The sequence below is a fragment of the Pelophylax lessonae genome (genome assembly GCF_965119305.1).
Source record: "Pelophylax lessonae genome assembly, chromosome: 1".
Classification (NCBI taxonomy): Eukaryota; Metazoa; Chordata; class Amphibia; order Anura; family Ranidae; genus Pelophylax; species Pelophylax lessonae.
The window spans coordinates 89,269,184-89,296,142 of record NC_138768.1 but is presented as its reverse complement, the minus strand read 5'-3'; the positions used below and the strand labels follow the sequence as shown (position 1 = coordinate 89,296,142).

The 26,959-nt window shown below is 44.3% G+C and overlaps 1 protein-coding gene across 1 annotated transcript in view; it reads left to right on the top strand.

Annotated features, from left to right (window-relative positions):
* TMEM267 (transmembrane protein 267) overlaps window positions 1-26,959 on the top strand; it is a 66,007-nt gene that overhangs the window by 37,915 nt on the left and 1,133 nt on the right. The window lies entirely within an intron of this gene.

The window sequence follows — 26,959 nt, the reverse complement described above, 5'->3', positions numbered from 1 at the left end:
TTTTTTCTGCTTAGTCAGAAGAAAGGACCAAGTTCCTTGCTGGGATATCTGGTCCTGGCAAATTTTTTCTTGTTTCTTTTCTCCTGGATTTTTATTGTGAGATCTACAATCAACTGCTGGAATGGGCGACGGGCTGTTTAATCTAGATCCAGTGGTCTTGCCTGCGAGCGCGTGCAGGCCTCAGCTCCGAACTAGGTCGGCCATGACATAGCCCTACTGGACGGGGGTCTGGCTGATCTCAGCCTGAGTCACAGCATTCCTCCTGACCGACAACCCCCCATTTCGATGGAGAGAGGTTCTGTCTGGAGCGGCACCCACCCAGTTCCTAGTATGGTGAGTACCTTCCCCCCCCCCCCCTCCCCCTGTATGGTTTTGGGGTGGACGTGGGACCCTCCTTGGGACGATCGTACCCCCAGGTTCCCCTCTTTCCCGTCAGGCACCTCCCCTTTCATCTGCCCCCCTCATCCTACCATCCTACCCCCCACTCATGCTGATTGGATGGTCTGGTCCACCACCTGTGGTGGGGGCAGGATGCTATACTGGCGATGGGGGGGGGGGGGGCTGTGCCGCTGGTGACTGGACGATTGGCTGGGGGGGGTTGTACCTGGTGGGGTCCCCTGCCAGGGCCCCCCGTCCTACCTGGGTCTGTTCTTGAGGCCTATGGATCCCTCCTGGGTCCCTGGAAGCCTTGTGGTGCCACATGGGGCTGCCATTTTGTTGTAGCCTGTGTGTGTTTCTATGCACGGTGGCCATGTTTGTGTAGTCTGGCGGTCATTTTGCGACGGTTTGCCATTGAAAATAGCGATGACCATGACCGTGGAGCCCTGTGGGAAGTGATTTTGGGGGTGGGAGCCCCCCCCCCCCCACATCACCTGGTGCTGGCTCCTGAATCTTTTTACTTCCTGATCCCCGTGCATGCAGTGCAGATTATCCTGGTGGCTGCATGTGCCTGTTTCTGCTGGGTGGTGAGTCTGGTGGGGTTCTCTCCCTCTCCGCTTGGCGCTTCAGTGCCTGGCGACCGGGTGGTGTTGCCAGCATGGTAGGGGTTGTCCCTTGCAGTGGTTTACACATTTTTTTTGTGGGGTCCCCCTGGTGACTAATGGAGTCTTTGGAGCACATCTCCCCACCTGATCCCCCCTCTCTGAGGCTGTGGGGCCCTCCGGGTCCCAACCATCCATCGATGCACTGACAGCGGTCCTGGAGTCTTTTGGGTCTTGGATGGAGGTGGCTTTGGGGTGATGGGCAAGTGAAAAGCTACCCCCCACCCCCACTTTCCCTGCCTCATCGGTCTAATCAGATCCTGAATCTGATTCGGCCGCCGCAAATGTGGATCACCCTGCTGGGTCTGCAACCACGTGCCCGGAATCCTCTGCTAGTGAGGATGATTCCTCCACATCTGCAACTGCGCATGAATAGGTGTTGGTGGATGCACTGATTGTATCTGTGTGTGAGACCTTAAAGATGGAGGACGCAGCTGTCACAGAGGAGCAGGTTCCCTTTGGCACTCAAGCCATCCAGAGCAGCAGGGTTTCTTTCCCTGCCTATTTTGACAAAATTGTTGCTAAAGCGTGGGGACTATCAAAGTTTCCCCTTGGGGTCCCTAAGGCATTACCCTTATGAGTCGTCCCTTTGATCAAGAAGTGGACTGTTCCACTGGGGGTGGACCCTCTGGTTTCCAGATTTAACAAGGGTCCCTGGCCTTTAAAGATCCGGCTGACAGGAAGGCGGAGGCTGTGGCCCGCAATATGTACACTCTGGCTGGTTCTGCACTGAGGCTGATATTCATCATTGCCCTGGTGTCGTGAGCTCTGACCGAGTGGAATAAGCTGGTCCAGGTGCTGCAGTTTCTGTGGTGGCTCACCTCTCTGTTTCTGCAGTGGTCCTTGGGCTTGTCTTTTGGCTCAAATGCTGGTCTGCAGACCAGATTTCTCAATAGGTCTTGACTGATCTACCCTTTCAAGGAGATCGCCTGTTTGGAGATACCCCTACATGACATCATTAAAGGTCTCACAGGGGGATAGAGTACCTTTCTTCTGCAAGCTACTAAGAGCAAGGAACCTTGTCGCAGACGTGGGACTTTCTTTGCTCATAGGTAATGTTTTCGTCCCTCAGGGTTGACTGACAAGGGCTCATAGCCCTTCAGGGCCTGCTCTGGCAAGCCGAGAGCCGGCTTCTCCAGACCCGCAAACTAGGCTCCTTCAGCAAGAAGGTGTGCCCTCACCTGTATCGGGGGTAGGGGGACGTCTCTTCCCGAACCGATGACTCACAACCCCCCCCCCCGGGCAAGGGTCTTTTCTTCCAACTTTCGCCACCCCCGGACCGCTTATAGGGCCTGTTTGGGGCAGTACCAATGTAGTGCTTGTATTTAAAGGATCAAAGTCTTTGCCAAGTAACTATAGACCTGTTAGTTTAACTTTTATAGTTGGGAAGATACTGGAGAGTTTAATAAAAGACCACATAGATAAGTTCTTGCTGGAAAAAAATATTTTAGGCAACGGACAGCATGGATTCATGAAAGACAGAAGTTGTCAAACCTGATTTTCTTTTTGTGTGCGGGTAAGTAAAACCTTGGACAGAGGGGTGGCTGTGAATGTAGTATACTTGGATTTTGCTAAAGCATTTGACAGTTTCCCACACACTAATGTGTAAGGTAAAGTCTACAGGCTTGGAAAGATCAGTTTGTGAATGGCTAGAAAATTGGCTAAAAGAATTCAGAGTAGTGGGTAATGATTATTACTCTGGATGGTCTAAGGTAATCAGTGGTGTACCCCAAGGTTCAATGTTGGGACCCTTACTTTTAAATATATTTATAAATGATATAGGGTCTTGGATTAAAAGTACCATTTCAGTCTTTGCAGAGGACACCAAGCTTTGCAGTGGAATAACTTCCTTACAGGATGTCTCTAACTTACAAGCTGACCTCAATGCACTGTTTCATTGTGCAACTATGTGGCAAATGGGGTTTAATGTTGATAAATGTAACGTTAAGCACTTGGGGGCTAAGAATATGCATGCATCATAGATACTAGGGGGAGGAGAACTGGGCGAATCCATAGCGGAGAAGGGTCTTGGTGTTCTGGTAGATCCTAAGCCTAATAATAGCATGCAATGCCAAGCTGTGGTTTCCAAAGCAAGCAAAGTCCTTTCTTGTATTAACAGAGGCATGGACTCCAGAGAGAGAGAGAGAGAATTTTCCCCTTGTACAAATCATTAGGAAGACCTCACCTGGAATGTGCAATTCAGTTTTGGGCACCAGTTCTTAAAAAGGATATCGGGGAACTGGATAAAGTGCAGAGAAGGGCTACCAAACTGATAAAAGGCATGGAGGAGCTCAGCTATGAGAAAAGATTAGAGGAACTGAATTTATTCTCTCTTGAGAAGAGGAGATTAGGGGGGATATGATCAACATGTATAAATACATAAGGGGACCATATAGTGCACTTGGTGTTAAGTTGTTCACTTTAAGGTCATCACAGAAGACAAGTGGGCACTCTTTACGTCTAGAGGAAAACAGATTTAGTCTCTAAATACGGAAAGGTTTCTTCACCATAAAGAGCTGTAAAAAAAAATGTGGAATAGACTCCCTCCAGAGGTGGTTCTGGCTAGCTCACTAGATTGCTTTTAAAAAAAAGTCCTAGATTCTTTCCTGGGTGTACATAATATAAATGGGTACTAATATTTTATAGGTAAAGTTGATCCAGGGAATACCAGATTGCCTCTCTGGGGATCAAGAAGGAATTTTTCCCCTGCTGTAGCAAATTGGATCATGCTTTGCTGGGGTTTTTTCACCTTCATCTGAATCAACTGCGGATATAGGATTGTGTATATGGGATTGTATGGTTGGGTTTTCTTTACTGTTTTTTTTTTTTTTTTTTTTTTTTTTTTTTTTTTTATTGGTTGAGCCAGATGGACTTGTGTTTTTTCAACCTGACAAACTATGTAACCATTCCCAGGAAGGAAGGCATGGTGCATCCAATCCTGGACCTCAAGGCGTTGAAGTGCTTTGTGTGGGTGCAGAAGTTCAGAATGGTGTCTATTCTGCACGGTGGTGGCATCACTGCTTCAGGGGGATTTTCTTGCCTCGATCAACATCAAGGATGCTTACCTTCACATTCCAAAATGTGCCGGTCACCAGTGCTTCCTTCGCTTTGCCGTGGGAGAGGAGCATTATCAGTTTGTGGCGTTACTCTTTTGGTCTCGTCTCTTCTCTTCAGGTCTTCACAAAAGTGTTAGCACCTGTGCTAGCTTTTACGCCAATGGGGGGATTGCGGTACTGGGCAACTTGGACGACCTCCTTCTGCGAGCGGAGTCTCCTAATGCTCTGGTGGAAAACCTGGAGATCCCCATACGAACTCTGCGAGAGTTCGGCTGGATTCAGATTTTTCAGTCTGCTTTGGGTCTGACTCTGGACTCGGCCTTTAGCCAGAGTGCTCCTTCCTCTAGAGCAGTGGTCCTCAACCCTGGTCCTCAGGGCCCACTAACAGGCCAGGTTTGTAAGATAACTGAAATACATCCCAGGTGATATCATTTGCTGCTCAGTGATTGCAGTATTCTAGTCTGCATCTCCCCAAGGTAATACTTAAAATCTGGCCTGTTAGTGGGCCCTGAGGACCGGAGTTGAGGACCACTGCTCTAGACAAACTCCAGAAATTGCAGGCTGCAATTCGTCTCCTGCTTTACAGCAGATGGTCATCCCTCCAAACTTGCATGCGGTTGCTGGGCCTGATGGAGGTTCCGTTTGCACAGTTCCATATGAGGTCCCTGCAAAGAGATTCTGGCCAAATGGGACAAGACTCCGCAGTCTCTGGACAATCTGATCTGGCTGAGTCGGGGGGAACGAAGGAGTCCCTGATATGGTGGCTTCGTTCTCCGGTGCTTTGCCTGGGTAAATCCTTTCTCCCCTTGTATTGGGACAGTGGTCACCATGGGTAGGTGTCCTCAGCAAACAATCTGCTCAATGTCTTGGAACTCCAAACGATCAGACTGTGTCTGGACCATTGGATGGATCGTCTTCATGGATGCCTAGTGCCCATTCACTTGGACAATGCCGTGGCTTATGTCAACCACCGGGGGGGGGGGGGGGCACAAGAAGTGTCCTGGTGGCTCTGGAGGTAGCCGGCAGTCTAAGGTGGGCAAAACAGTTCGTTCCAGCCCTCTCCGCTGTACACATTCCAGGGGTGGAAAACTGACAGTTGGATTACCTCAGTCGGGAGGCGTTGGACCAAGGGGAGTGGTCCCTTCATCCAGAGGTGTTTTCATCAGTTGTCTCTGGTGGGGCATCCCTGAGGTGGATCTGTTGGCGTCTCGGCTCAACAGAAAGGTGCAGAGGTCTCTGGTGGACGCCACAGATGCACTGGTGGCCCCATGGGATCAGTATTGTCTGATTTTCCGCCTACCCTCTCAAGCTTTGGCCAAGACTTCTAAGCAGGATTGAGGCTGAAGGGATTCCAGGCATCTTAGTGGCTCCGGACTGGCCTCGTCGGGCTTGGTAAGCAGATCTGGTGCAGCTGCTCGCCGACATTCCTTGGAAGCTTCTGCTCAGGCAGGATCTGCTGTCCCAAGGATCAATTTTCCATCCTGCTTTACAGGCACTGGCTTTGACGGCTTGGCTGTTAAACACCAGGTACTGATGGCTAGAGGTTTATCTGGGTCGGTGATTCCAACACTGTTAAAAGCTAGGAAATCTACTTCTGGGAAGATCTACTATCGTACGTGGAAGACGTATATTGCATTGTGTGAGTCTCTTGAGGTTCTCGGTGGCTCGGATCATGACTTTCCTTCAATGGGGGCTTGAACAGAAATTGGCCTTAAGTACCATCAAGGGCCAATTGTCAGCTTTGGCGGTCTTCTTCCAACAACCTTTTGGCCACTTTTTCCCTGGTGCGTATCTTTCTTCAGGGTGTCCGACATTTTGGTTTCTCCAGTGCAGTCTCCGTTGCCACCTTGGGACCTCAATTTGGTGCTTTCGGTCCTCCAGAAGCCTCCCTTTGAGAATGTGTTTGGGAGATTCCCTTGCTTACGTTGTCTCAGAAGGTTGCTTTTTTGGTGGATATTACCTCTGCGCGCAGGGAGTTTGAACTGGCGGCGTTTATCCTGTTCACCTTACCTGGTGATTCACAGAGATAGAGGTGGTTCTTCGCCCCTGTCCGTCGTTCCTCCCAAAGGTTGTCTCTGATTTCATTTGAATGAAGACATTGTGTTGCCTTCCCTGTGTCCCAGGCCTAAACATCTGAAGGAAATTGCTTTGCATGTCTGGATGTGGTCCGGGCAATTAGGGCGTACCTGGCAGCTACAGTCGTCTTACAGGAAGTCGGACTTACTATTTGTGTTCAGGGATGGGCCTTTGAAAGGGTTGCCTGCTTCCTCTGCAACCATTTCCAGATAGATTAGGCAGATGGTGATTTTCAGGCCTATTCCATCAAGGGTCAGGTTCCTCCTTTCCCTGTTAAGGGGCACTCTACTCGAGCGCTTAGGCCCTCTGTCATCAGGCGTCAGTGACGCAGGCTTGCAAGGCGGCCACCTGGTCGTCGGTGCACACTTTCACAAAGTTGTATAAAGTGGATGTGTTGGCATCTGCGGATGCTTCTTTTTTCTGCAAGGTTTTGCAAGCTGCTTTTTAGAGGACCTGATCCTTTGAGGGTGTATTTATTTTTTTAAGGTGGGCTCCAGTTGTTTTGGTTGAGCGCCTGTTGCCTGGTTGGCTACTGTTTAGCCTTGGGAATTTTTTTTGCTGTTCCACCCCTCATGTTTAACACTGCTTAGGGACGTCCCTCCCAATGGTTATGAAGATCAGGAGCTGTGTTTGTCAATGAACGAAAGAGAAAATGGGATTTTTGACTTGCCTTAAAATCCATTTCTCTGATGTTCATTGACAGACACCGCACCCAACCCTCTGTGGAGTTGTATTCTTCTGACACTGCTTGTAACAAAACTGAGTACCTGTAGCAGGGAGAGGGAGTATACCCCCTGGGACTGCCCATAGGCGTAGCCAGATTCTTTTTCTGCCTAGTGTCCTACTCCTGTAGGGGGCTGTGTAACCCAATGGTTATGAAGATCAGGAGATGCGTCCATCAATGAACATCAGAGAAATTGATTTTACGGTAAGTCAAAAATCCCATTTCCTCCTGTGACCTGCAACGCAATGATGGTAAATTGTAAAAGGCCGTACATTAAGTGTAAACCTGCCATTCACAGCAGGTCAGGAAGATGCGAGGTTAAATGATAATTGGGTATTTGCAGCACAATGAAAACACTCAGCCTTTCTGATGTGGGTGGTTTCCATAGGAACAGCACAAGTTCAGGGAACACACACGTATGTTTAGCCTTCTGGAACGGATATCAGATTATCTCTAGCTCAGTAGATGCATCAGAGAGTCAGAATCTTTAAATATTCTAGTGATGGGAGGAGGGGGCTCTGATTCTCTTAAGTCAGAACAAAGGCCTGGGAACTGCCCTCTTGTTTATTTCCATACCCAAGTGGTCACAACTTTGACCAGTGCCGAATTAACTTTTAGTTTAAACCACTTACTAACCCAGCAGTTTTCTGACGTTTGTTGTTTACAAGGATTTTTTGCTAGAAAATGACTTCGCACTCCCCATACACACATACACACATTCTATTTTTAGCAGAGACCCTAGAGAATAAAAATTTCTCATGTCACACTGTATTTGAGCAGCGGTCTTTCAAACGCATTTCTATTTCTTCAACAAAATACACTAATGATTTAAAAAACAAAAAACAAAGTTATCCCAATTTTTTGTGTAATGTGAAAGATGTTACATCGAGTAAATGGATAGCTATCATGTCATGCTTTAAAATTGCGCAAGCTCGTGGAATGGCAACAAACTACGGTACTTAAAAATATCAATAGGGGGACATTTTAAAAATGTTTACAGGATACCTGTTTAGAGTTACAGATAAGGTATTGTGCTAGAACTGTTGCTCTTGCTCGAATGATCGCGGCTATACTTCATATGTGTGGTTTGAACATTGTTTACATACACAAGCGCGACTTGTGTGTGTTCGCTTCTGCATGTGAGCACGGAGGGATGGGGCGCTTTGAATTTTTTTTTTTATTTTACTTTTTTTTTTCTTTTGTTTTTTTTTTACACTGTATTTTTTTTTTTTTTTTACACTGTATTTTTTTTTTTTTTTTATTTTATCACTTTTATCGCTATTATAAGGAATGTAAACATCCTTTGTAATAGAAATAAGCATGTGAGAAAGTGAACTCATGGTTGCTCCGGTCCTCCAAGGGCATAGAGCCCAAGTGAGGGCCATCTTGCCCTCACTTGACTTCCTGCCCAGCCATTGACCAGATATCTTCCAGGTTTACCAATTTTGGCTCTGATAAACCTGGAAAACGACTGGTAAGCGGTGGGAGGGGCACCTCTCCTGCCGCCTGTAAAAGTGTCCCCCATGACGAATCCAACACTGGGACCACTTTTATTGGAATGCCGGCCTCCTGCTGTAAATAAAGATACCGGGGTTAAGGCAGCTAGCTGTTGCCATAAGCCCGGAGTGTAACGTAAAAAACCTGATGTATATTTAGGGTTAGGCGGTCAGTAAGTGTTTAAAGGATATGTTCACCTTCAAGAACATGTTCCACCCTCACAGCTGCATCATTCATTCAGAGTTTAGTGAATGGACTACAAGTATCGACAGCCTCTCAAAGAACTAACAGGGCGATGGTGAGCATCCTCAAAGTTTGATTCTTACGGGACTAAAGTAACTGCCTGCCTGTATAGGAGGTATGACAGTCTGCAGTAGCCTGGCATTGCACCTGTGATCTGCTGATGGCAGGTACAATGCTTTTTAGGGTCCAAAAAAAAAAAACTGATAAGTGCACATTTTTTTTTTTTTTTTCCCCTGCAACTGCCAAGTTCAGGAAATCTAAAAAATCCTCCCTTCTGTGAAGCTGTGCCCATAATGCACGGATTAACTGCTCAGTTAGGGTCTACGGGAGAGTAAAAACATTATTTCAGGGACTTCAATAGCACCGTCAGATTACACAGCGCTTTGCAAATATATAATGTTCACACATCAGTCCCTGTCCCCAAAGCGCTTACAGTCTAAGGTCCCTAACTCTCATTAATACATATACATACTAGGGCCAATTGATACAGGAGCCAATTAACCTCCCAGCATGTCTTTGGGGAGTGGAAGGAAACGTGAATACCTGGAGGAAACTGACCCCAGCACAGGGAGAACATGCAAACTCCAGGCAGGTAGTGTTGTGGTTGGGTTTTGAGCCGATGACCCTTGTGCTGCTAGGTGGAAGTGCTAACCACTAAGCCACTGTGCTTTTATGTACCCAATCCTCTGTTCCCCTGGCAGAGGGTGCCCCCCAGTGCTCCAGCTGTGAACTTTCCCACTGTGTCCTCAGGATGCAGAGCTAGGGACCCTGAATTGGTCCTGATGCTGTCAGGACTGCTGGAGCATGGGGGAGAAGATGCTGCGAGACCAAGTCTAGCAGTGTGGAAGATATATATTGGGATCAAAACAACTAATCAATTATGAAAATAGTTGTCCACTATTTTCATAATCGATTAGTTGGCCTGCATACAGAATGCATTATTTGTTTACATATCAGGAAATACAGTGCAGCACACATACAGCTCAGTACACCATCCATACATGGCAGTAAGTGCCTGAGAGGTTGTGAATGTGTGAGGAGCAATGCCTCTTGGGACATGTAGTCCCTGGTGGTTCAAAAGGCAGAAGTTTTTTTTTTTTTTTTTTTTGCCTTGCTATAGGGGCACTCTATACTATACTTTGCAGCTTGCTATTGGGGTACTCTGACAGCAGGAGGAGCCAGAAGGGTCAGTGGGGGACCCCAGAAAAGGAGAATCAGAACACAGAGCAGGTAAGTATGACATTGTTTGTTTAACCACTTCAGGACTGCCCGCCGCAGTTTTACGTCGGTATTTTGACGTTAAATACAGGGGTTATGGCAGTAGATAGTTGCCATAACCCCCAGTATTTTCCTACTCGGCCGTCAGTTCTCTTTCACATAAGTGGTCCCAATGGCGGATTCGCCGCAGCATCACTTTTTTGATCCCCCCCCCCCCTCCCGCCACTTTCTGGTAGTTTTCCTCGCTTACCGGAGCCGTCGGTAGCGGGGAAAACTATCCGGTCCTCTAAGGTGCTGTGCAGGAAGTCGAATGAGGGAAAGATGGCCCCCACTCGACTCTATGGCCTTGGAGGACCAGAGTAACGTCATACATCGCTTCTGCCCAAAGGCTTTAAAGGGCCCATTTTTATTTTCTTCTTAAGTATAGATATGAGATTTGAGGTCTTTTTGACCCCAGGTCTCACATTTAACAACTTAAGCCCCGGAAGATTTTACCCCCTTCCTGACCAGGGCCTATTTTGCGATTCGGCACTGCGTGACTTTAACGGACAATTGCACGGTCGTGCGACGCTGTACCTACGAATTTGACATACTTTTTTTTCCCACAAACAGAGCTTTTGGTGGTATTTGATCACCTGTGCGATTTTTACTTTTTGCGCTGTAAACAAAAAAAGAGCATCAATTTTGCAAAAATAACAATTTTTCACATTTTTTATATGAAATTCCCAAAAATAAAAGTAAAAATCAAAATTTTTAACATTTTAGGCCAATTTGTTTTATGCTACATATGTTTGGTAAAAAAAAATCACAAAAAGCGTATTTTGATTGGTTTGCGCATAAGTTATTGCGTTTACTAAGGGAAAGATTTTTGTTGTGTTTTTTTAACACGTAACGGCGGCGATCTGCGTTTTTTTTTTTTTTTTTTTTTCCGGTACTGCGACATTGCGGCAGACAGATCGGACCCTTTACTGACATTTTTGACACTTTTGGGGTAAAATGACACTTGCAGTGAAGGGGTTCACTTTTTTTTTTAGATGGAGGGGTTAAGTGTGTCCCTAGGGGCGTGATTCTAACTGTGATTGGCTGTGGCTTGAGGTGTAGGAACAGTGACCAACGGTCCTACATAGTAGAACCGTATGATCACTATTCTTACAAAGGGGAGAATGACAGGCGGCTTGTTTACATTAGCCGCCTGCCTTTCTCCTGCTCTGAGATCGCGAGTGACCGGTGGACATCGGGTCCGCGGGGCACATGCGCGGGGGGTCCGTGACCGCGCCTCCGGCGGAGCGCACTCGCTCCCTAGACCCTCACAGGCTAGCGATGTAGCCCTACGTCGCTTTGCCTGTGAGGGGCTGACTGCTGACGTAAATAGTCGTGCGGCAGTTGGCAAGCGGTTAAAGAGGACCTTATTTCTATTAAAAGGGATATTTACATTCCTTGTAATAGGAATATGACCCGGTTCACACTGCCACGACTTGTCAGGCGACTTGGTCCCCTGACAAGTCACGCTTCATTTTGTGCAATGGAACCGTTCTAATCAGAGTGACTCAAGTCGCTCCGACTTAGAAAAAGGCTCCTGCACTACTTGGGGGCGACTTCGGAGCGGCTTGCATTGACTTCTATTAGAGAAGTCGTTTGTAAGCCGCAATGAAGTCGCGCTGCATGGGGCGACTGAGTCCCTGTGTGAAAATTAAAGCGCCTCGTCCCTCAGAGCTCGCGCACAGAAGCAAACGCATACGCAAGTCGAACACATATGTAAACCGTGTTCAAACCACACCTGAGGTATTGCCATGACCGTTAGAGCGAGAGCAATAATTCTAGCACTAGACCTCCCCTGTAACTCTAAATGGTAACCTGTAGACGTTTTTAAAGTGTCGCACCAATGTTTGTCGCCATTCAACAAGCGTGCCCAAATTTGAAGCATGCCATGTTTGGTATCTACTCAACGTAACATCTTTCACATTATAGAAAAAAAATTGGGCTAACTTTTTACTGTTTTTTTCTTTTTTTATTTTTTCCAAAAGATTGCGTTTGTAAGACCGCTAAGCAAATAGTTTGACGTAAAGTCTTGCAACAATCTCCATTTCATTCTCTAGGGTCTTTGATTAAAAAAAAAAAAAAATAATGTTTGGGGGTTCGAAGTAATTTTTCTAGCTAAAAAATGATTTTAACTTGTAAACAACAAATGTCAGAAATAGGCCTGGTCCTTAAAGTTGTTAAAGATCAGCATCTGAACCCAGAGAAGGTGGAAGCTGATAGACTGGAGGTAATATAAGGCATTGAAATTCCATTTAAAGTAAACTTTTGCCATTTTACCATATTTAAAATGATCATATTCATGAAAAAAAGTCTTAGCTTTTATTATTTATTATAAAAGATTTCTGTCTCCCTTCACCCTTCATGTAGTTTTTCTGACTCCCATAAATCCTACTTCTTTCTGGGTGTATTTATTATTGTATATAGAAGTAATATAAAATATTACTTTCACTGTTTCACAGTATAAATAAACCCATTATAGTAGCTGTAACGAAACCGCGACCCACACTGTGTTTGTGGGCTTTCATCAGTATTTGGCTTCCTCCAGTCCTGACCATAGATATCCAATATTCCAGCACCTTACAAACAAAACTAGCCGACAACTTAGCTTGTATGTATCTGAAAACATCAACTACTTTTATTAAATAGTCTCACGCAATATATATATACACACGAGGACATCCCCCTCCGGATCAGATTACCCCACCAGGTCATGTGCCTGATTACAGATGCAGATGAATTAGAATTAACCTGAACTAATTATCTAGCCATCTTGACAGAAACAATATGTGAGTTCATTAACAATGGGACAGACAGGCTAACAGAAAACACATCACACCTTAATACACAGAAAATAGGAAGAGACCAGCAGTGAAAGCCTGTTTATGACATTGAAGAACATGGAACAGAGGCCAATGTGATTAGCTCTTTTAATGAACATGTATAGAATCAAACGGGCCAGGAATAGTCTTCATATATTTCTTGAGATATATGGTTGATAAATACTACTCTCCCATTTGAAGTAATTCAAACCATATTCTCAGTGTCCGTTAATTATCTGTCCATTTCCTTGGTCAGTCTGTGTCCCTAATAGACACAGGGTGACTTACACATAAGAGGGGCCTAGGGAGACAGGGATTTTCCAACCTCTCTAAGGTAAGCTGTGTTCCACGGGCCCCCCAACCAAAGTGACCCCCGTCATCGTAGCGATTATCTGCTCTTTGTACTTGTAAAGGGCTAATTTTTATTTTTTTTAATACCATTATAACAGGTGATCCCAAAAGAAGCCTATTGCTGCTAAACCTCTCAGGCCTGGTTCACACCAGTGCGTTTTTTGGTGCTTTTTGCAGAAACGCACTACAGTTCATTTACCATGGTTTCCTATGGGACACATTTCACATCTATGCTTTTCAGCCAGCCGCTGCGTATTTGGAAAGGGTCAGGGACTTTTATCAATGCAAAACAGTACTTTTTTTTTTTTTTTTTTTGGTTCAATAGACTTCAATGAAGAAGCTGCAGAAAAGCATGTAGTGCATTTTTGCCACAATTTGCATTTTTTGATCTGGCCAACAACAAATTGGCCAAAAAAAAAATGCAAAACGCAAATCTCAGCAAAAACTCACTGCAAAAAGCACTGCAGAAACGGATCAAAAGTAAACTGCATAGGTTTGAATTGAGCCTTATTCTGGCAATACACCTTTCAATTTCCAGATGAGAATAAAAAATCTTTGTACATTCACTGAATGAAAGAATGTTTTCTATACTGCTCCTTTATTTTTTCCCATTACTGCGAAAACGAACGTCGATTTGACCCCACTAACGATTAGGAAATCGAACAAACTTTTTACAATGAATCTTTTTTTTTTTTTGAAGGAATACATTGTTTTTGTATGGCCAGCATATGTGACAGCAGGCTCGGGGAGCTTTTATCAAGCCACCTGCCTATGACAGCAGAGTCTGTCATACATAATATATTACACTTCTGTCTGAAAATCGGCAAAACAGTCTCATTTTTTTTTTCTTTAAATAAAAAATTTGATGTCTGATTTTTACCAGATTCAATCTTATAGTATATACTGTGTATGTGTGTGTGTGTATATATATATATATATATATATATGTGTATGTGTATATATATATATATATGTATGTATGTATGTATGTATGTATGTATGTATGTATGTATGTATGTATGTATGTATGTATGTATGTATGTGTGTGTGTGTGTGTATAGGTGTGTGTGTATATGTATGTATGTGTGTGTGTGTGTGTATATATATATATATATATATATATATATATATATATATATATATATATATAATCTATATCCTGTCTGTTATTCTTGGAGTGGATTGGAGATTTTGCTCCCTACCCATATAGTTGGTTATTTTATATTTACCACTGCATATAGGTATTTAAGAATATGTGGCCTTTTTTTTTAACTTTACATATTAACTTAATTATACACCACACTTTTTTAAGGTGATTATCCGGTTAATTGAAACACTAATCTGCCAACTAATCAATTATGAAAATTATCGTTAGTTGCAGCCCTAATATATATATATATATATATATATATATATATACAGAGGATATAAAGACTACATACCCCTGTTAAAATGTCAGGTATCTGTGATGTAAAAAAATAAGATGGATAAATAATTTCAAAATTTTTTCCACCTGTAATGTGATCTACAAACTATATACAATGCAATTGAAAAACAAACTAAAATCTTTGGGGGGGGGGGGGTAAAAAAAAAAAAACGAAAGTGTGCACCCCTTCTTATAACTGGGGATGTAGCTGTGTTCATAATTAAGCAACCACATTCAAACTCAGGTTAAATAGGAGTCAATACACACCTGCCATCATTTTAAAGTGCCTTTGATGAACCCCAAGTAAAGTTCAGCTGTTCTAGTAGGTCTTTCCTGACCTTTTTTCGTCGCATCCTACAGCAAATGCCATGGTCCGCAGAGAGCTTCCAAATCATCAGAGGCATCTCATTGTTAAAAGGTATCAGTCACGAGAAGGGTACAAAAGAATTTCTCTGTCGCTCATTGACAGACGTAGTCTTCTTGATTCACAAGAACTGGGTTATGCTGCCCTCTACAGGAGTAGGACTAGGCAGAAAGAAAAAACGTTCTGGCTCCACCCTAGGGGCAGTCCCAGAGGGTATATCCTCTTCCTGTCTGCTACAGAGAATCAGTTTTTTTCTGTCTAGTCAGGAGTAAGGACCTAAGTTCCTTGCTGGGATCTTTTTGGTCCTGGCAAGATTTTTTCTTTAGAAAGAATATTTTTTAGGTAGTTTTCTCCTGTGTTTTTTTCCTGTGAGATCTTCAAGCAAAAACGCCGGACTGGGCGACACTAGTGGTCACCCCAGCCGGCCTACGAGCGCGCGCAGACCATTGCATTGCGCTTGGTCAGCCGCGACACATTCAAGTAAGTATGCGGGGCCGGGCGACGAGCTGGATGTTGAGATCCAGTGGTCACCCCGGTTTCTGCCTACGAGCGCGTGCAGACCAGAGCTCCGCGCTGGGTCGGCCGCGACGGAGTCCCATTGGAGGGACTGACCTTGCGAGTTAAAAGTCTCGCTTGGACGCCAGGAACCACAGAGTCGAGGCGTCCGGAGTGGTCCACAACCCCCCACCCCGGTGGAGAGGGTATTGTGAAGAGAGGGTGCCTGTCGGTTCGGTATGGTGAGTAAACGTTCCCTTTTTTCCTCGTTATGAGGCAGTATGAATTATGGGCCCCTCCATACATGGTCAGTATATATCTGACACTAAAAGTCCCCCTTGTAAATACAGTATGTGTTTGGTGGGAAGTGGACTTGGTTTGAGAGCTAACACTCTACCCAGCAGACTGTAGTATTACAGCAGACATAGGAGGTATAATCCTACCTTAATTGTAGTGTACCTCCTGCAGATCGATAAACCGCCACTTAGCAGAGATGCAGGTGGATTTGCTGGGAAAAACGATTTCGGCGGTCCGCCGCCATTTTGCCGTAGACCAGGTGCATGTATGTCCTCAGGTCACGCCGGCCGCCATGTTTTTGGAGTCTATTGTCTCCTGTATGGGGGCGGCCATGTTTGATGAGCCCAGCTACCTCGTGGAGAGCTGGGAACGCCGGAAGGCGTACACAGGGGGCGGAGCCACGTCCTTCTACCCGGGAAAACGAACACAGCTCTTTCCAGTCTGTAAAAGACAGACGCTGACTGCAGTTGGTTGGAAACTTCTCTGCATCGGGTGGTGAGCCTTGGGGGTCCCTCTCTCTCTCTGTGGGGATCGAGAAGCAGGTACTCTGAGGGGCGCTATTGCGCTAGGGGGAGACACATAAAAAAAAAAAAAAAAAGAAAAAAAAAAAGTTTTTTCTGGCAGAGGTGTCCTGAATTAACATGGACCCTGCCACTCATGTATCTCCACCGGATCCCCTCGAGGTGTCTGCAGGATCCTCCAGCACCCCACTGATGGTTGAATCATTGTCAGCTATTATGGAAACTTTTGTGTCCCGGGTGGAAGTGGCTTGTCATTGACAGGGCGCAAGAAAGCGACCCCCGCCTAACCCCTTATTATCTGAAACTTCGGATTCAGACTCTGAGCCTATTTCTGCAGTTGCAGGTACTTCATCTGGGATTGGTGTCTCGGGTACTGTCTCTTCAGACAGTGAGGAGGATGTTTCGGCATCAGCCATAGCCCGAGAGGAAGCGTTGGTAAACGCACTCATTGTATCTGTTCAAGAAACCTTAAGATTACAGGGTATTCCGTCGGAAATAGCTGAAACTGAAATCCCTTTTGGGACTAAAAAACGCATGAAAATGGCGAAGGTTTTTCCATTGCCCAAATGTTTTTGGCAATCCAATCAAAGAGGAATGGAGTCTGCCAAAACGCACCTCTGCTATTTCTAAACTCATTAACTGGCGTTATCCGTTGAGGAAACCCTCATTAAGAAATGGACAGAACCACCTGTGGTGGATTCACCAATTGCTAGATTGAATAAAGCCACGGTTATTCCTTTAGAAGACGCTCCGTCTTTTAAAGATCCAGTGGATCGCAAGATAGAAGCTATGTCTCGCACCTTGTTTTCCTTGATTGGATCAGCTTTCAGACCAATAATTGCTATTGGTCTGGTTTCGCAGACTGTAACTGAATGGACCAAGTGGTTATGCCGGGACTTAGAAGAGGTCCCTCAGGCGGTATCAGATTTGTTGGAACAAATGATACAGGGGTTACAGTTTGTGTGTGATGCGGCGTTAGACGCCACTCCATTATTGGCGCGAGCATCAGTTTCAGCAGTGGTTCTCAGGCGTACACTGTGGCTAAAAGGTTGGTTAGCCGACCAAGGTTCCAAAAAAGCATTAGCTAATATCCCCTTTTTAGGAGAGCGTCTATTTGGAGCCAACTTAGATGAGATCATTAAGGATCTCACGGGTGGAAAGAGCACCTTTTTACCGCAAGATGTTAAGGGTAAAGGAACTCGTCAAAGACGAGGGCCTTCTTTCTCTGCTCACAAAAAAGTTTTTTCGTCCCGCGGGTGAAAAAATTAAGTCCTCCAAAGCTCCTTCAGGAGGCTTCAGGGGACGTTGGTCGGGCAAGCAAAAGCCCGCCCCCTCCAGACCTGAAGATAAATCGTCCAAAGCCTGAAGGTGCGCCCCCACCCATAATTGGGGTGGGGGGACGTCTTCGCCGGTTCCCGGATCCATGGCTTTCCAGAATCCCGGACAAGTGGGTTTGCGAAGTCATAAGGTCAGGGTACAAGATCGAGTTTCGATCCCTCCCACCGGCGCGATTCTTCCCTTCCAATATCCGACTATCCCCGGATCGTTTAGAAGATCTGCGGAGAGCAGTCACGGATTTACTACAACAAGGAGTGGTAGTCCACGTTCCTTGGACAGAACGTTTTCAAGGGTTTTATTCAAACCTATTTACAATACCCAGGAAAGAGGGCAAAGTGCGTCCAATTCTGGACTTAAGGGCACTCAATTCCTTTCTCGACATAAGGAAATTCAAGATGGAATCCATTCGCACAGTAGCAGCTTTCCTGCATCCAGGGGATGTCCTAGCGTCCATAGACATCAAGGACGCCTATCTTCACATTCCCATTTTTCGCAGGATATCAGCGGTTTCTACGCTTTTCCGTAGAAGAGAACCACTATCAGTTTGTGGCGTTACCTTTCGGTTTCGCCACGGCTCCTCGGGTCTTCACGAAGGTGTTGGCCCCAATGTTGGCACTACTGCGCCAAAGAGGCATATCGATTCTAGGTTACCTAGACTATCTCCTGCTTCATGCAGAGTCTCCTCAGACCCTGCTACAAAACATAGAAATTACTATAATTTCTTTACAGGAATTCGGGTGGCTGGTGAACCAGCAAAAGTCATTTCTGGTTCCCACCCAGAGGCTCGAATATCTGGGTCTAATTCTAGACACAGTCAGGACAAGAGTTTTCCTTCCGGTAGGGAAACTCCGAAAGATTCAATCTGCAGTCCAGTTGTTACTATCCAACAGCTGGTCTTCCCTTCGGACTTGCATGAGGGTTCTGGGGTTGATGGTGGCTTCCTTCGAAGCAGTCCCATTTGCCCAGTCCCATACCCGAATTCTTCAGCAAGAGATTCTTCTCAGATGGAATCGGAATCCGGAGTCCCTGGACTATCGGATCCAATTGAGCAAACAGACCAGAGAGTCTCTGGTCTGGTGGCTTCGGTCTCCGATGCTCAGCCAGGGAAAGTCATTTCTGCCAATATATTGGACGATAGTGACCACGGATGCCAGCCTATCCGGATGGGGAGGAATTCTCGGTCAGTTATCCGTTCAGGGACTTTGATCCCCGGAAGAATCCAGGTTACCGATAAATGTATTGGAACTGAGAGCGATCAGACTTTGTCTGATTCACTGGACCGAGCAGCTCCAGGGCAGCCCGGTTCGGATCCAGTTGGACAACGCCACGGCCGTGGCTTATGTCAATCACCAGGGGGGCACCAAGAGTGTCCGAGCGGCCAAAGAAGTGGCTTGCATTCTTCGCTGGGCGGAACGATTTGTTCCAGCTATCTCTGCGGTGTTCATTCCGGGGGTGGAAAATTGGCAGGCAGATTATCTCAGCCGTCAGAATCCGGATCAGGGGGAATGGTCCCTCCATCCAGAAGTTTTCCACCAGTTGTGCCTACGTTGGGGCACCCCGGATGTGGATCTGTTGGCATCACGATTCAACAGAAAAGTACAGAGATTCGTGGCTCGCTCCCGCGATCCTCTAGCAGAGACCGCAGACGCACTGGTCACCCCGTGGGGGCAATACCAGCTAATGTATGCCTTCCCTCCTCTTGGATTACTGCCAAGACTTCTTCGCAGGATAGAGGAGGAAGGAATTCCAGTAATCCTGGCAGCTCCGGACTGTCCTCGTCAAGCTTGATACGCCGACTTGGTCAGACTGGTGGCGGACGTCCCGTGGAGACTTCCTCTCAGGGAGGATCTACTGTCTCAGGGACCGATCTTCCATCCTGCTTTACGATCGCTGGTTTTAAACGGCCTGGTTATTGAGACCCAGGTGCTGAAGGACAAGGGATTGTCAGCTTCAGTTATTCCTACTCTAGTTAAAACAAGGAAAGCAACTTCCATGTACGATGATAATCTTTCTGGAAGTCTTATATTGTGTGGTGTGAATCCCTTGGGTTCCATCTACATCTTTATTCGGTAGCCCGAATATTGGCTTTTCTGCAACAGGGAGTTGAGCAGAAGCTGGCCTTGAGTGTTATCAAGGGTCTGGTTTCAGCATTTGCTATCTTCTTTCAGAAGCCTTTGTCTACTCATTCCTTGGTGCGGAATTTCACCCAGGGGGTGCGACACCTGGCTCCGCCAGTGCACGCGCCGTTACCATCCTGGGATCTTAATTTGGTGCTGTCGGTTCTTCAGACACCTCCCTTTGAAAATATCAGGGAGATTCCCTTGCTTACTTTATCCCAGAAGGTGGTCTTCTTGGTGGCTATCACTTCTGCACGCAGGGTGTCAGAACTGGCTGCATTATCCTGTTGTTCCCCAGATCTGGTGGTTCATAGGGATAAGGTTGTTCTTCATCCGAATCCATCCTTCCTTCCTAAGGTGGTTTCAAAGTTTCATTGAATGAGGACAGTGTATTGTCCTTCCTATGTCCTTAGCCCAATCATCCTCGAGAATTTGCATGGCATTCCTTGGATGTAGTTCGGGCGATCAGGATATATTTGAATACTACGGATTCAATTTGTAAGACGGATTCACAGTTTGTGATCACGGATGGCCCTAAGAAGGGGTTGCCTGTTCTGCTGCGACCATCTTTAGATGGATCAGACAGACGGTGGTATAGGCTTATTTTATCTAAGGGTCGGGATCCCCCGTTCCCTGTTAAGGCGCATTCTACTCGGGCGCTTAGAGTTTCCTGGACCCTCCGCCATCAGGCGTCAGTGGTTCAGGTTTTCAAGGCGACTGTTTAGTCGTCGGTTCATACCTTTACAATATTGTATAAGGTTTATGTGATGGCATCGTCAGATGCCTCTTCTGGCCGCAAGGTTCCTGCAGGCCACTGTTTGAGGAGACTGTTGGTCTACCTCGAGGATTTGTGGGGTAGGTCTCATCTGTTTACTCGATGAGTCCTTTGATACTTCTGGTTGGCTCCGGTTGGGCCTTCTAGTTTGGATTTTGATTTCGGTCAATCCCACCCCTCATTTGTGGCACTGCTTCTGGATGTCCCAGTTCTTGTGAATCAAGAAGACTACGTCTGTCAATGAGCGACAGAGAAAATCGGATTTTTGTAAGATCTTACCGTAAAATCCTTTTCTCTTAAGCTCATTGACAGACGTAGTACCCGCCCCTCTATCATTGAGTTGGGTTGGGTTAAATTCTCTGTTGCTGCTTTGGGACAGAACTGATTCTCTGTAGCAGACAGGAAGAGGATATACCCTCTGGGACTGCCCCTAGGGTGGAGCCAGAACGTTTTTTCTTTCTGCCTAGTCCTACTCCTGTAGAGGGCAGCATAACCCAGTTCTTGTGAATCAAGAAGACTACGTCTGTCAATGAGCTTAAGAGAAAAGGATTTTACGGTAAGATCTTACAAAAATCAGATTTTCCAAGACATTAGATATACAGTGAATATTCGTCATCTATTTGAGAAAAAATGGCACAACAGTGACATTACTAAGAACTGGACGACCCTCCAAAGTTGATGAAAAGACGAGAAGAAAGCTGGTCAGGAAGGCTGCTAAGAGGCCTACAGCAACATTGAAGGAGCTGCAGGAATATCTGACAAGTACTGGCTGTGTGGTACATGTGACAACAACCTCCCGTGTTCTTTATATGTCTGGGCTATGGGGTAGAGTGGCAAGACAGAAGCTTTTTCTTACGAAGGAAAACATCCAAGCCCAGTTAAATTTTGCAAAAAATGCATCTGAAGTCTCCCAAAAACATGTGGGAAAATGTTAGCCTGCAGAAACCAAGGTTGAACTTGTTGGCCATAATTCCAAAAGATATGTTTGCCGCAAAAACACTGCACATCACCAAGAGAACACCATACTCAGTGAAGCATGGTGGTGGCAGTATCCTACTTTGGGGTTGTTTTTTTTTCAGCTGGAATAGGGGGCCTTAGTCAAGGTAGAGGGAATTATGAACAGTTCCAAATACCAGTCAATATTGTCACAAAACCTTCAGGCTTCTGCTAGAAAGCTGAATATGAACAACTTCATCTTTCAGCATGACAACAACCCAAAGCAGAGATCGAAATCAACAAAGGAATGGTTTCACTAGAAGATGATTAAGTTTTTTTTTTTTTGAATGACCCAGCCAGAGCCCAGACCTGAATCCGATTGGAAATCTGTGGAATGATCTAAAGAGGGCTGTGCACAAAAGATGCCCTCACAATCTGACAGATTTGGAGTGCTATTGAAAAGCAGAGTGAGCAAATATTGCCAAGTCAAGATGTGCCATGCTGATAGACTCCTACCCAAAAAGACTGAATGCTGTAATAAAATTAAAGGGTGCTTTAACAAAGTATAGAAGGGTGTGCATACTTATGCAACCATATTATTTTAGGTTTTTTTTATTTTTATTTCCCTCAACCTAAAAAAATTTCAGTTTGTTGTTCAACTGCGTTGTACAATTTATAGGTCCCAATAAAGGTGTAAACAGTTCTGAAATTATTTATCTTTGTCTCATTTATTTTTTTTACATCACACAAACCTGACATTTTAACAGGGGTGTGTAGACTTCTTCTATCCACTGTTTGTGTGTGTATGTGTTTTTATATTCATTGTCCCCTATGCCCTTGTCAGAATATTTTATACTGCTCTGAATATAACAGTGTCTCCATTTATGTAAATAAGCAAAGATCTGTAAGGTAGGAGAGTCTACTTCTTTCCATAAATCAATATGTAACCAGTTCTTTTTTAATCGATTAATTTCTTTTTAAAATCATATACCAATCTTAGTGAAAACAGTCTACAGCAGGGAATATATAAGAATATTTATTCACAAGACATGTATTCACAATAATTGATCAGACTTAAGTGACGCAAAGAGAACTCTACATAAAATAAAAACTTAAAACGATAAATGCAATATGATGTGTAGCTCAATAATGAAAGTAAAAATAAAGCAAGATTACATTTTCCCCAGGTATAGTAGAAACCATATTTAAATGTTCTATATAATCAGACCACAATTGTCTGCGAATTGTGCAGCCGAAAGTCACTCCACTGCAGATATAGCGAGAATAAGCTATGCAAAACGGGAGACTAGATCGCTAATATTGCTCTAAATCTGATATTAATAATGTATGAAAAGCAAAAATCAGCTCTTAGAGAAAAATCTACATATGGTTAATACGGCTGGGACTGTAATCTCGTTACCCTTAAATATGAAATATAAAACGTATAAGGAAGGAAATAAACAATATTCATAATCAAACCGCAAGGTATATTTACCACATTTAAAATGGCTGCTAGCTTAAATGGTCGTTACCAGAGTCCTTAAGATGGCTGCCTTCCCAAAATGGGGGCCAGTTAGGGAGGAGTTTTGTTTGGCGTCCTTCAAAGATTCAGAGACATGATGAAGCAAAATGGAGTATGTATAGATGAGTATATGTATGGATGTAGTAGCGTGTGTGTTGTAAGTGTAATGAGTGTTGTCAGTAATGTGTCTCTCACATCTGGGTTCTCCTTTTTTTATATTGTATTGAACAAAGGGGCTATAAAATTATCATAAGTCAAACCCAGAAGGAGGAACATTATCCCCATTGGTGGGGATATTCTACCCATTAACTGGTGATGTCATTGGGTGACACCTCCTGGTTGACCAATATATTGGATATTTAAAACTATATGATTTCTCAATTTAAGAATATCATAAAAACAACATAATATATCCATACTCTCATCTATTACATGTCCATTTAATATCTCCATCATGCATTTGGGTAAGGAATGAATCTGGTAACACCATAATATTATTAATATATATATCTATATATATATATATATTGGAAATGACTGTCTGAACCAAAGACTTCACTTAGCATCAGTCACCAAAGATGGCATTATTGTGTTGCTCTTAGATTCAATATATAGCAATATAACAAATAAACTTTGAACCTTATATTGACAAAGAGCCTATTATCCCAGACCTTCTAGACTAGACATCTGGCAAGGTCAGAAAAGTTTTATGGCAAATTTACCACTTACAAAAGTTTACTCGCTAAACATGAGATCATGAGTCATCAATATCAGTTAAAGCTAGAATTTAGCAAGAATGAAACAACTATAATATATGTTTTCCTACATATCTATGTATGTTATTCATATATATATTTAATTGTTAATATTCTTTTACACATAATATTATAATGTATCTGTAAATCTTATTTTTAAATGGGTCTAAACACAGAAAATACTGACTAGTGTTCTATGGACACACACAGAGATAAGATTACCTTGGTATAGCGTCAGCTAGACTTTATCTAAAGAAAGTCAACAGGCTATCTATTTATTTATTACCTTAAGTCAACACAGCCTGTTTGGGTAAACCTTTTAAAGATCTCCTGAATAGACACTTTTCGTTAAAGGAGATTTAACCTATCAGAAACCTTAACAAAAATCGATGTCACTGCTTAATATTTCTATATAGAACAAAATATGACATATTTCTATATTTCTTTTATTTAATCTCCCCCAATAATCCTGACACCCTACAGATTTAAACAAGCAGACATCCCTTACAGTGTGGGCTCAGCCCTACTGCAAGGGGGATTTATGGTGTTTCCGGAGTTGGGCTTTAAGCCTTGTTTACACTTGCAGTTAAGGTGCAGGAAATCCCTGCAGTTGAGCTACGTTTTTACTGCACCGCTTTTAGCTGCAGCAGCCAGTGTTGTACACTTGCTGCAATGCTTTGCGGAAGGCATTCTATCCCCGGTCTTACTCGATGGGTGCAGCGCCCACTGAGCGCAATACATTCAAGTGTATAGAGCTGCTTTGCAAGCTAGTGCTGCGACTAAGGGGTTAAAGGAGGCAATACAATGCCTCCTCACCACCTGTCAAATGATCTTTTGAAGAGTGATCTGAACATGGAACGTTCTTCAGAGTCCAAAGCAAGTGTAAGCAAGCCCTTGGGCACGCAAAGCCTTTTTTTTTTTTTAAAATAAATATAGATCGAGCCATAAATCTCTGGGATGCCAAAAGCTAGCTGTACACGTGGCAGTTTTCAGTGAATTTAAACCATTTTTCCATTGACTGTGAATCACACACATGATCAAGTAATTGCCAGAAAGCAATTTACCATCCACAAGTTCAAGAGTAAATCAAAAAAATGCTGAACAAACCTTATTCCATTTAAAAGGGATCAGAAATGTATTTTTATGGTAATTCAAAACCTTCACCTTGAGGTCTACTGCTTTTTTGGTATTTTGACAGAAAACGGAATAGAAGGTTGGATTGCTCTATTTGCCACTTGTATGGCCAGCTTTACTCTTGTGAACGGAACAGAGTTTTCATGTCGTCTTTGGAGGTTCTGTGATCTCAAGCATTTTCCTATGGTTTTCTATGTAGAAATGTAGCTGTTTGACTCGTGTGTCAGAATTGACTCAAGTGCTATTTCTTGGCCATGCTTTTTTACTTGACATTAGCATGTAAGCTCCTCTGGTACAGAGACTGATATGACTGGCTCGGTGTTCTTGTTTTTTTTACAAAAAACATCTCTGAAAAGTGTGGTATGCATTGGTATTCAGCCCCCTTTACTCTGATACCCCTAACTAAAATCTAGTGGAACCAATTGCCTTCAGAAGTCACCTAATTAGTAAATAGAGTCCATCTATGTGTCATTTAATCTCAGTATAAATACAGATGTTCTGTGAAGCCCTTAGTGGTTTGTTAGAGAACCATAGTGAACAAGCAGCATCATGAAGGCCAAAGAACTCGCCAGACAGGTCAGGGATAAAGTTGTGGAGAAATTTTAAAGCGAGGTGGGTTATATACAAGAAAAAAAAAAAATCCCAAGCTTTGGACCTCTTACGAAGCATTGTTAAATCCATCATCTGAAAATTGAAAGAGTGTGGCACAACTACAAACCTACCAAGACATGGCCGTCCGCCTAAACTGACAGCCCGGGTAAGGAGAGCATTATTCAGAGAAGCAGCCAAAAGGCCCATGGTAACTCTGGAGGAGCTGCAGAGATTCACAGCTCAGGTGTGAGAATCTGTCCACAGGACAACTATTAGTTGTGCACTCAACAAATCTGTTCTTTATGGAAGAGTGGCAAGAAGAAAGCCATAAGAAGTACTGTTTGCAGTTTGTGAGAAGCTATGTGGGGGACACAACAAACCTGTGGAAGAAGGTGCTCTAATCAGATGAGACCAAAATTGAACTTTTTTGCCTAAAAACAAAACTCCATGTCTGGCGGAAAACTAACACTGCACATCCTTCTGAACACACCATGCTTAATTCAGCATGGACAGGGAAGCTGGTCGTAGGATGGAGCCAAATACAGGCAATCTTTGAAGAAAACCTGTTAGTCTGCAAAAGACTTGAGACTGGTGCAGAGGTTTACTTGCCAGCAGGACAACGACCCTCAACATACAGCCAGAGCTACAATGGATAGGTTTAGATCAAAATATATTCATGGGTTAGAATGGCTCAGTCAAAGTCCATACCTAATATCCAAATGAGAATCTGTAGCAAGGCTTGAAAATTGCTGTTGACAGATGCTCTCCATCCAATCTGACAGAGCTTGAGCTATTTTGCAAAGAACGGACAAAAATGTAATTCTCTAGGTGTGCAAAGCTGGTACAGACACCCTCAAAAAGACTTGCAGCTGTAATTGCAGTGAAAGGTGGTTTACAAAATATTGACTCGGGGGCTGAATACAAATGCACACCACACTTTTAAGGTGTTTGTAAAAAAAAATGTAAAAACTATTTATCATTTTCCTTCCACTTCACAATTATGTGCCACTTTGTGTTGGTCTATCACATAAAATCCCAAAATAATAGATTTACGTTTTTGGTTGTAACATGACAAATTGTGGAAAATTGCAAGGGGTATTAATACTTTTTCAAGGCACTGTATGTCAGAGCTATATAAATGTATAATAGTGTGTAGGGGTGAATCGATTCAGTCTTGAACGATTCAGCATTAATGCTGAGATTGGCTGCATCGATTGCCAAGGATGATGTCATCCCTGCTCCCCCCCCCCCCCCCCCCGCCTTCCTGGGACAGCCCTGCCAGTGCACTCTAAAGTTAAAACAAATCAGTGCCAGTCCCTCTGTTTCATGGATTCATTCCTAAAGTGTGTAAGGGTTAATGTAAACAGATGCCTCTACCTCCATTATCTCCAATCCTTCATCACGGGTCACGTGCCCTCCGGCCAGCTGTTCTCCTCCCCGGCCAGCCGTTCTCCTCCCGGCCGGAGGGCATGTGACTGGCCTGCGATGAGGCATCAGTTTACATTAACCCTTACACACTGTAGGAAGGAAACCGAGGGACTAACTGATTTGTTTTAACTTTAGAGTGCACTGGCAGGGCTGTCCTAGGAGAGGCAGGGGATCTCCTGGGAGTACAGGAGGGCTGT